Source organism: Amblyomma mixtum, chromosome 9, assembly GCF_055824585.1.
Source record: "Amblyomma mixtum isolate Tamu chromosome 9, ASM5582458v1, whole genome shotgun sequence".
Lineage (NCBI taxonomy): Eukaryota > Metazoa > Arthropoda > Arachnida > Ixodida > Ixodidae > Amblyomma > Amblyomma mixtum.
The window spans coordinates 67,732,794-67,744,000 of NC_143020.1; the positions used below are offsets into that span (position 1 = coordinate 67,732,794).

General features: G+C 48.9%; 1 pseudogene; it reads left to right on the forward strand.

The window, feature by feature from the left end:
- The first annotated feature begins 6,848 nt into the window (after window positions 1–6,848).
- LOC149329500 (uncharacterized) lies at window positions 6,849–7,722 on the forward strand (annotated as a pseudogene).
- Window positions 7,723–11,207: the final 3,485 nt, after the last annotated feature.

An 11,207-nucleotide genomic window follows, 5' to 3' on the forward strand; every position in this document is an offset into this window, starting at 1 on the left:
ATAATACCCAACCCAGGCACTCCCAACGAGACGGACTTAGCGTGGCCATTTTGATTGGAGAAAAACGAAAGACCACGTAGTTTTAAAAAATGCTACGTCACAGCGCGCTCAGTGCGCCCGCATGCGTCGCGATTACAGCGCTCTCATCCGTGCTTTGTAAAAAACGTTACTCGTTCACGCGTTTCGTGCTGCCCAAGACATAGCTTCAAGTTGTGCTTGGTTCCAAGCTAAGCGCCAGTGGGTTCGGCGGCAGTTGAAAGAAAGCGCGGCTCCCATTTTTCCGCGTAATTTACACGACATTATCAAGCTTGTTATATGCGTCTTTGCTTGTTCGGATCGGGGTCCCAAACTCGAACTCATGAAATTGTCATCGTTCCTACTGATCCATTCCGCTAACCTGAGAGCGCAATTATTGCCGCAGAAACGGGAGTCGCGTTTTCTGTGAACTGCCGCCAGAACCCACTGGCGCTTTTCTTAAAACCAAGCACAACTCGAAGCTCTTGGGCAGCACGAAATACGCGAAGAGAGTGATGTTTTTTACAAAGCACGGATGAGGGCGCTGTAATCGCGGCGCATTCGGGTGCAAGGAGCGCGTTGTCACGTGGTATTTTTTAGACTCCGCGGGCTTTCAATTATCCCAAATAAAAGCGGCAGCGGTAAGTGTATCTCGTTGGAAGTGCCTGTCTTGGACAATATTTGTGGAGCTCCACAGCTTTCCTATTGACAGCTGAACGTATCAAACTATATTTAAAAAGTTACTTTGTTTATCACGACAGATTATTCAACTCGGACAAGCTAAAAAAATGGTACTGTAACTTAAGATAAACCCCTATAACATCCATGCAGTTTCTGTTCTGAAGAACGCTTAGGTTTTTCTTAAATCTTGGTCCAAGTTAGCTGGGACACTCTTTACATGCTGCTCCGTCAACGCGCGGAGCAGGCGTAGTGCAAGTTATAAATTGGTGCTATCATGCTTGAATTGCTCGCAGATATGTTACGAACGTTTATAGAGGAGGTCCACGCTGAATTTAACCAAGGGTTAAAAAGTAAGACATTTGAGGTAGGCCAGGGAAACCACTTACATACAGCTACCAGCCGGCTTGCGTATCATAGGCTAATTTCTGTTCTGTAAGTAATTAATTAACAATTCAGATCATCAGCCTGACTACACCCAATGCAGGGCAAAGGCCTCTCCCATGTCTCTCCAATTAACCCTGTTCTTTGACAGTTGCGGCCACTGTATCCCCGCAAACTTGTGTACCTCATCCGCCCACCTAACTTACTGCCGTCCCCTGCTACGTTTGCCTTCTCTTGGAATCCACTCCGTTACCCTTAAGGACCAGCGGTTGTCTTGCCTTCGCATTACATGCCCTGCCCAAGTCCATTTCTTCCTCTTGATTTCGATTACAATGTCATTAACCCGCGTTTGTTCCCTCACCCACTCCGCCCTCTTCCGATCTCTTAACGTTACAGCCATCATTTTTCTTTCCATAGCTCTCTGCGTTGTCCTTAACTTAAGCATAACCCTCTTTGTTAGCCTCCACGTTTCTTAAGATAATTTTTTAAATGCGTAAATATGGGCTTGAAACAGCAGATGTGAATAGCAATGTTAGAGACCACCTTCAGAGACACGCATTCCATTTATTTGCGATAAAGAAAGCCTCGCGTGTATCTTTTTTCCGAGCTGCAAAGAAAGGCCGGGAAATAAAAAAAATCACGTGACCAGCGCATTTGCTCACCATGATTGTGCTTCTTTCAACCGTGGCTTGAGTGAACGAAATCAGCTGCTGGTAGGGCGGTGGTGGTGGTGACAACATTTATTAAATCATAGGGAGAGGTGTTGGGGGTCGTGACGTGAAGGGTCACGCCCTTACAACCACTAGGTGGGATGCCTAGACAGGTACGCCATTGTCGTTTGCCGCAGCCCGGGCGCGCTGCGTTAAGGCCCTTTGGGCCTCGAGGGTGCAGCAACCGGACAGGGTCGCCTCCCAGTCCTCTCGGGTGGGGTTTGGGATAGGGGTAGGGATGGGTTCTGCTGGCAGGCCCACACCATGTGGCAAGTGTCAGACACCTCCCCACAATGTGAGCACCGCCCGTCGAATTGAGGATCGAAATGTTGCACAGTTGCCGGGCACAACATCGTGTTGGTGAGCAGGCGCAGGAGTACCCGCTCGTTGACCTTCCCCAGCCCTTTGCACGGGGTGGGAAGAGTTTGGTGCGTGGATTTGTAATACTCGCATATTTCTTTAAAAGTATAAATCGGATTGAAATCAGTGTCCTGGTCGGCGTCGGGTCCCGTGGGAAATGCCCGGAGAGAGAGCGCGCGGGCGGCGGCGTCGGCTGCCTCATTTCCGTGGACGCCTTGGTGACCTGGAGCCCAAACAAGAGATCGGTGCGAGGGATCCGAGTCTCGGCTACAATTTTGGTAAATGCGATAAGCTAGGGGAGTAACCCACCCTTGCGTGACGTTACGGCAAGCCCCTCGCGAGTTGGTGATTATGTATTTCGAGGAGGTGTGAGAGGCTGCCAAAGCGATGGCAACCTCTTCTGCGTGAATTGCTGACTGGGCCTTGAAAGTAAGGGCGTCTACTGTTTTACATTCGTGGACAACCGCGGCCGTGTACCATTCCCTAGGGTCCGGGCCGGACGCGTCCACGTAGAAGACTCCTGGTTTGCTCCGAAAATGGCGGTCCAAGGCTTCCGCCCGCGCCAGGCGCCTGCCATTATGATCTTCTTTGGACCTATTGGTGGGGAGAGGCCGCACGTGGAGGGCGCGTCTCCAGTGTACGGGAAGGCGGCATCTCTCCTCTGTGAATTGAGTGTGCTGGATGTGAAGTCGGGCTAAAAGGCGGCGACCCGACCCTGTCTTTGTGAGACGAGTGTATTGGTTGTTGAGGTGGGCCTCCCGAAGCTTTCTAAATGTGTTAACCATCCCCAGTGCCAAAAGGCGGCTGGTAGAGGTAGAGACCGGGAGGTCCAGCGCTCGTTTCATGATTTTGCGGAGGATGACCTCGAGGGCATCGTCCTCCTGTTTCCGCAGGTGGAGATAGGGAGTCGAATTCAAGATTCGACTGGTCACGAATGTGTTCGCCAGCCGCAAGGAGTCTTTGCATCGTAACCCACCGCGCTTGTTGGAAACCCGGCGGACCATGCGGCCCACCTGGTCCCCCACCTACCCGAGCTTGGCGAGTGTTGTGTCGCAGCGTCGCTGGTTGTGTATGAAGAGTCCAAGGACTCTGATTTCCTTGGATTCGCGAATGGGACCGCTTTGCAACGAGAGATTGATTTGGGTCGAGCATGTGCGCGAGGGACGTAAATGCACGAATTCCGATTTCTGCAGGGAGCATTGCAGACCACAGTCTCGAGCATAGCGGTCCACTATGCTGGCGGCCGTTTGCAGGCTAGTCTCCATATCCCCCAGGCGTCCTTGCGTAGCCCAGATGGTGATGTCGTCGGCGTATAGCGCGTGCTGGACCCCTTCGACCGCACCAAGCAGGGCGGGTAGGCGCATCATGGCAATGTTGAATAGCAGAGGGGACAGCACCGCGGGGGAAGTTGCACTTTCTACATTTCCTTGTATTATTCACTGCAGGTTAAATGTTGGAACGAAGACAACGGCTGCGAGACAGTGCTGGCTGCTTCCATGGTGTGCGAGCATTTCCATCGGGAATGTCGACACCACTCTGCACGGTGCCGCAAGTGTTCGGCCTCGGTTCTTTGCAGCGATGTGTGCTCACACCTGAGATCGGAGTGTGCAGCACCGGCGACGCCTCTTGCTCCAGAATCTGGGCATCAGCCCAGCGATCAGCCCAGCGACACGGAAGATGCAACGTTTTCAACGGCTTTTAGACGAATCACAGAAGAGCAGGCGAGAGAAATAACAGCGCATCTAGGGCAGTTAATTAATGATGTTAAATGTCATGGCGATAGATTGAACGAAATTTCACAAGGGATAAACACTTTTAAAGAAGCGCTCAGAGATGAAGGCACCCAAGCCAGAAGACAAATCCAGGAGAATGTGACAAGGGGTGTGCGCGAACCCGCCAGTGGTAACGAGCAGTTGAAAGAGCACTTGATAACGCGTACTGATGACCTTTCGAGGAACCTAACCAGACTGGAAAAAACAATTAAATATGATTTGGCGACTGCAAGGAGACAGAGCTATGACAATTGCTCGCGAATTCTAGCATCAATTCTTGAAATGAAAGTTGAAACTGTGGATAATAGCGAGAGGACTCTGGGCCGCATTAAAACATTGCTTCGATCCGATAGACTACGACCAGAGCATACAATCTTCTATGTCAGAGGCATCAAATCGCTCGAAGAACTAGCGCTCAGAGAAGGCCGTACTTACTACGAAACCGACCCGGTGTACATGTGTGGCTACTGCATGACACCTAGAGTCTCCCTGAGAAAGGATGGCGATTCTGTCCGCCTGCATGCCGGTCTCACCTTGCATAAGGGTGACAACGACGGCGCTGTTGAGTGGCCATTCCAGCACAAAGTACGGCTGGGCGTAATACACCAACAAGATGAGAGGCAGAGTCTCATTGAAATTAAGACACCCCCCCTTGAATTTGCACCCATGCAAAAGCCTGAAACACCAAGTAACTCATCGTTTTATTTTCTTGATCCTTCGTTTAGCCTTAGCACTCTCAGGCTCAGTGGCTTCGTGGTGGATGACCAGCTTCCGATTAAGTGGGAAGTACTGCCGTGAGCCGCGCTGGCAGAAGGCGTCTGATGCAAGCCATTCCTTCCACAGGTTTTGCTTTCAGCAGTTTGTTGTTAATATTTAGCGCATCCATCATGGACTAATTCGTCCGTCTATTCAATTTCTTTCACGATGTGCATGCGTTCAGTTCGCTTCTTTTCTTTTAGTCAGGTCTAATATGAAGAAATCGCATTAATTGCCAGTGAAACGTGTGACGCAATGTCCTAAGCACAGAGTGATTTTTATCTAGCTATTTTCTTAAGCAGTGTTTTTTGTTTCATGTGTTTGACTGGGTGACTAGTCTTCTGTAATTGGGCCCGCGTCAGCCACAGTGCAGCGAAAACAGATGTTTCTCGGAAATGATACTGAATGCTTACGAGGATAGATGGTGCGTAACAAAATAAACAGCTGGGATGCTTCAAAACGCTGCCTTTTACTTGGGAAACGAACTGGAGGAAAAAAGTGCAGAATAAAAAGTAAATTCACGTTATGTTCGTTCTTTAGTTTTTCTTCTTTAGTGTACCACGTATTTCAGCGTATGTATACCAGAAAGCGCAATTTAGCAGGAGGTAAACATTCGCTTGTAACCGGTTTGGTCGTGATGAAAATAAATAAAAAGCTTTGATTTGACGGGGTTGCAAGCTTCATTTTTTTCCCGATTTAGCCTTTGTGGATGAGCCTGTCACAGTGGAGAAATAACAGGAACAAGTGTACGGTTTTTCGGAGGAGACGAACATTCGTGTCTCAAAAAGTTTGGCAGGAAGTGGAGTTTTAAAAGCACTTCTCGTTATACTGAGCGCTTAATTTTCCGGTCAAGGCTCAGTGCCTCATTGCGGTCTGATAGAAAAAGAAGCCTACCGCACGAGAGCTTATTTATCGCGTTGCCCCGAATCCTGGCAGCAACTTCATTTTTCTCGAGCAGCTCCTAGTTCAACTTTTAATAAGTAGTTCGATCATGCGCAGTGGGAACGACTATTGCTTTATTGATATATATTTATTGCTTGGTTTTGCACAATACGTTTTCGAAAAGAGAACTCCATAAATAATCACAGAAAAATATGACAGTTGAGCTTTTAATAGTTGTGCATGTACCGATACTCTTTTTCACGTTATGGTCAAAATATAGGATCACTCCACGCCAAAACGACCCGGAAGTTGCGCCTGACCTCGTCTGTCTGTTAAAGAAAATGCACGAAAACTCACCACAACGAGCGCAATGTTAGTCTGCAGTATTTTTGCCGGAAAAAATTCATTCTTGAGGGGAGCGCAGCTTGAACATTTCGAAATGACGTGAAATAAAGCACCGCTCAGTAACTGAAAAAAAAACAAAATAAAATTTTACAGCACAGTCCATAGTTATTTTTAATGGCATTGGAAAGACTCTGGCTTTCTTTGAGATTCGAGTCATGTATTTTTATACGCGTTGAATATTTTTTAGAATGTATGCAAATGTAAAATTTACACCATTTCGTTTTTTCGTTAATATGAAATTGCTCTCAGAAATTAGAAAACATCCGCTTGGTTTCCCCGGACGTCTATTACCTGGAGAATTGTTACAGCTGATGAAACTGAGCTCGTCGAGCTAATAAAATACAACTGAAGTAGCAGAAAAGTGAGGTTTGAACCAAAAACGACCGTTCATACATGTCCTATATCACATCTAAAGCCGAACTCTGTCATTACGCTATTTATGGATATGAAGCATTGTGGAAAAAAAATTATTTTTGATATGTTATTGTGCGTTGCCAAGCGTCACACCTTTCCTAAATGTCCCGAACTGCGCTCTCCTCATGAATAAATTTTTTTCGGCAAAAACATTTAAGGCCTAGGTTACAAACGTTCTACTAACTTTTCGTGATGTTTTTAACAAATCGTAGATGGTTCAGCGCAACATCTGGAACCTTTGGCGTGAAATGACTGGAAAGCAAAGGCATTGTAAACGCATGGTAAAGGCATCGTAACTCCATGGCCGAGGTCACCCAATGAGCGGCAGAGTACGCGGCACAACTCGCCGACTCGAACTGGGTGAACCGATTACACCCGACTACACATCCACCACCCAACACTGACGGAAGAGCGCGTACGCATCCCCGAAGTCTCCAGAAACACCCTGCACGTGCGTCCTCTTCCAGCCAACATGACACGTGACGACCACAGTGGCAGGTGCCTTGCGCGGACCGAGGCACTGACCCGCCACCAGAGAAACAAACGCGGAATCCTCTACGTGGACGCCTCCGGCCCTCACCATGGGGGGTGGTACATGGCCGCAGTCATCCACCAAAACGACGTGGTGAACGGCCTATCGTTCCGGGCTCAAGACATAACACATGCGGAGGAGGTCACCATTGCGCTAGACGCCGCATATCAGGACTCGCGAGTCATCATTACCGACTCTAGAGGGGCCTGCAGAAATATTCTAGAGGGATACATTCCTTTTTTTGCGTATCGCATCCTTAAAAATAGCGACTACCACGGGGCCCCCGCGTCTCGAACGATAGTATGGGCTCCTGCTCACATGGGCCTCAAAGGCAATGAAACGGCAGATGCCGCCGACCGCACGCTCACTCTCCGGGCAAAGCCTTTAGATCCTTGCGAAACTGATCCTGAACCCAATCCGGCATTCACTTTTCGACAAATTAATGAATTATGCCAATCCGGCCATGCAATTTATCCTAAGCCCTGAAAGGGCCTTGCAATGACGGAGGAACGCACTTGCAATGACGGAGGAACGCAAACTCCTCCGTGTTCACACGAAAACACTGCTGTGCCCGGCAGTTCTAAAGCACTTTGGTCCCGCATGTACAGGAAAGTGTCCGTACTGTGCGGATAAGTATTCGGACATCTTCTACATGGTATGGGCATGTCATTCAACTCCGAACTTCGTCCCAAAACCCAACCCCACCCGGCAGGACTGGGAGGCAGCCCTGCTCGGCTGCTCCGACCTGGTGAGCGAGAAGGCCCTGGTCGAGCGCGCCCGAGCCGCAGCGGTCGCCAATGGGCTCCTGTACTGAAGAGCGCAACTAGTGCTTGTGAGAGGTGGCCATTTCCGGGATACCTCAAGTATGTAACAATAATAAATTCCAGAAGAGGGCAAATACGGGCTGGTTGGTACATGTTTTCCGAATTGGAAAAACAGCGCAATGAAAGACGACACAAGAGAAGGACAAAACACCAGCGCTGGTGTTTTGTCCTTCTCTTGTGTCGTCTTTCATTGCGCTGTTTTTCCAATTCGTAAAACAATAATAAAGTTTTTCTGACAGAGAGACCGGTAAACGGCGAGCCCTAAAGTAAAGCAATACTAGCCGCTTGAAACGACATGCCGGCGTGGACCATATGCATTCATGACAGCAGTTTTTGGGCCTTGCAAATTTCAGACCAGCTACACCGATGTTAAGTTATGTAGCGAAAGCTACACTGCTATAGCTTCTACTATAGCTATATATGTCTCAGTGAGCCACCGAATGGCGTTGAAACGACCTCGAGTTAAGTCATGGCTAGTGTTGCTATGCACGTATACCTAACCACGCATGGTCCGCTTAGTGGGCCACCTTTCACCTTGAACATTGACCTCCAACTTTTACCGCGACCTTTGACATCAACCTTTGATCTTTCACCATGATATTTGATCTTAAACTTTTAAGTTGAACTTTGAGCTTGAACTTTGAGATGGAATTATCACCTTTCAAGTAGTGCGCAGAGGCTTCAAGAAAGCCACGTGGTAATCAAGTTGTGGCCCTTGATTCAATTCACAGTTGTGACGCCAAGTATTGAGTATATATAGCGACAGCTGCGCGCTATGGATGAAGGACAGCGCGCTGAGGATCGCACGCATAGTGAACTACGTCTTGGAGCAATGCGGCCAGCCGCTTCGAGCTTTCGCTGCGTGAAACTCGGTTCGGCAGAGTTGAACCGCTGGCATTTTTGAACTTAGGTTACCTCCCTTTGATCTTAACGTTTAATTCGACTGGTTCTATATTCATTTAACCATGCCAGAATACATAACGAGCCCGGTATGTGGCTTGGGGGGTTGCTGCAGTCCACCTTGGCACGTGACCTTGACTAATGCGACATTCCCTCCAGAAGCATTTGGCATCGATCATAAATGATTAAAATGTCGCTGATAAGCGAGAACATAAGAAAATTCTTCACCGTAAGGAAAAAGAAGAAATGAAAGTCAATTAAAAACACGGAGGCTCAAAGTGGAGGTCGAAGCTTTGATTAGGGAAGTGACCTTGTAGAAAGACGCAACCAGCTATGCAACAGGCGACAACGCGGTCACAGTTCGTATCCTACTAATCAGGGAGTAATCACTCATCACCATCCACCCAAGCGCTGCAATATGACGACAAAGGAAAGGAAACAAACGCAAGAAACTTCATTGGTAAAGAAAAATGCGCTCCCTAGTCCAAGGTTCTAACCAGGAGCCACAGCCTGACTGGAGCAGCCGTTTACCAAATGGGCGAAACGCGACTGATGGTCCGTCGCTTCTCCGAAGCTCCTTCGCACCACCAGTCCGTGTCCCAAGTTGGGCAACTCTGCAAAACAGCGCCACGTTTCTAATAACCGCCAGAGCCCGTTGGCTTCCTGGTGCGAAGGATGCGTCTGCCGATGCGGCGGGCAGCAACAGCTTAAAGGTGGAAGAATGGACAGAGCAACCACTAATCCGCTGATGACGAGAACACGTCCCGGGATATGCGGGCAAGAAAAAGCGCCGGAGGATGCTGCAGGAAGCAGATACGACGACGGAAGAAAAGTTCTGCACACCGTGCCCTGACGGCAAAGTTGTGTCACCCCCATACTAAATATTTGGGAATGCCCACCGGGGTGGCTCAGTAGTTACGGCGCTCGCCTGCTGACCCGAAAGACGCAGGTTCGATCCCGGCCGCGGCGGCCGGATTTCGATGAAGGTGAAATTCTAGAGGCCCGTGTGCTGTGCGACGTCAGTGCACGTTAAAGAACCCCAGGTGGTCGATATTTCCGGAGCCCTTCACTACGGCGTCTCTCATAGCCTGAGTTGCTTAGGGACGTTAAACCCCAATAAACCAACAAACCAAACCAAATATTTGTGAATGATTTCGGCACTTTGTAGTCTGCAATCTCCGATATTGTCTGGGTGACTCAGAAGAAGAAGGAAGATGGAACGAAGGAAGGAACCTGCCTGACTCATGTTGTGAGAGAAATATCTTCATAGCATAGTCCCGGGCTTGCTGCCTGTCACAGCTTGAACGCTGACAACGTGAACGCGTGAATGTGGGCCTGTTGGTTATCCATGCAAACAGCTAGCGCAAGAAACGGGATGAAAGAAAGAGGACACACCACGAGCGCTCGTGGTGTGACCTCTTTCTGTCGTCCCGTTTCTTCCGCAACCTTGTTTCACTGACAGTGTGGAAGACATGATTGTAGAAGGAGATAAAATGCCCCGGAGACCACAGTCTGAAGCCTGCACCTTTATCAGTACAAGGGCGGAACTCCCCTTTTTTCGTCAACCGGGTTCGAAGCCCCTAAAACAAGGTGGATTTGTGAAACGTGGTTTGTGGTTTATGGGATTTCTCGTCTCAAAGCGACGCAGGCTATGAGGGAGGCACGCCGTAGTGAAGGGCTCCGGAAATTTCGACCACCTGGGGTTCTTTAATGCGCACTGACGTCGCACAGTACACGGGCCTCTAGAATTTCGCCTCCATCGAAATTCTACCGCCGCGACCGAGTCTGAAAATACAACCGAGGTTACACATCAACGTGTATTTATTTCTGTTAGGCAGCCGCGAACACACAGCAGCAGAAGGAGCCGAGTTAACTCCAGTGATAGTGACAGAAGCCTGAAGGAATTAATGGGTTAGGGTCTACAGCACTGAACTAATAGTACTGGCACAGAAGGAATTCTTATTTCATAAACCTTTAATAATGAAAGTGTTCCGTGAGAGCCCAGACGACGAGTAATAGACATACATTAGAAACAGGAAAGTGGCTTGACATTGTGAGCATGTTATAAATATATTTACCAGAATTAAAAGCTCTAAATTCATGCATGCGTTCATCGCCTCTTTTGGGATCAATAACTCTCCGCCTTGGTTTGTGCTGGAGTGGCTACTGGACAAGTTCGTCCATGTCCCTATTATGCAAAAAGAGCCTTCGGATGTTAAAATGCGTACCTTAGGTTGGATCTGAACGCTCTGCGCAACGTCAAGGTGCCACACCAGACGCAGTGCGACACCTACGCGAATACGGCGATGCCGGCGCACATACACCACTAAAAAGTGTCATCATCACGAATGCATCTGTCCAGCTTACAATGATTTCTAAGCTTTGTGCAGCCACGTTCAACCTATTAATACTTTTGTTTTTGTAGCGGAAACGACACTAGCCTAGCAGGAGCGCATTTTGTGGTGCCTGCCAAGGGCCACTACTGCGCATGCGCCGTTACCATGGCAGCCAGTACTATGGCAGCCGTGGCGCCGCAGGCGCTCTGGTTCACTGCGCATGTGCAGAGTCGCACCGC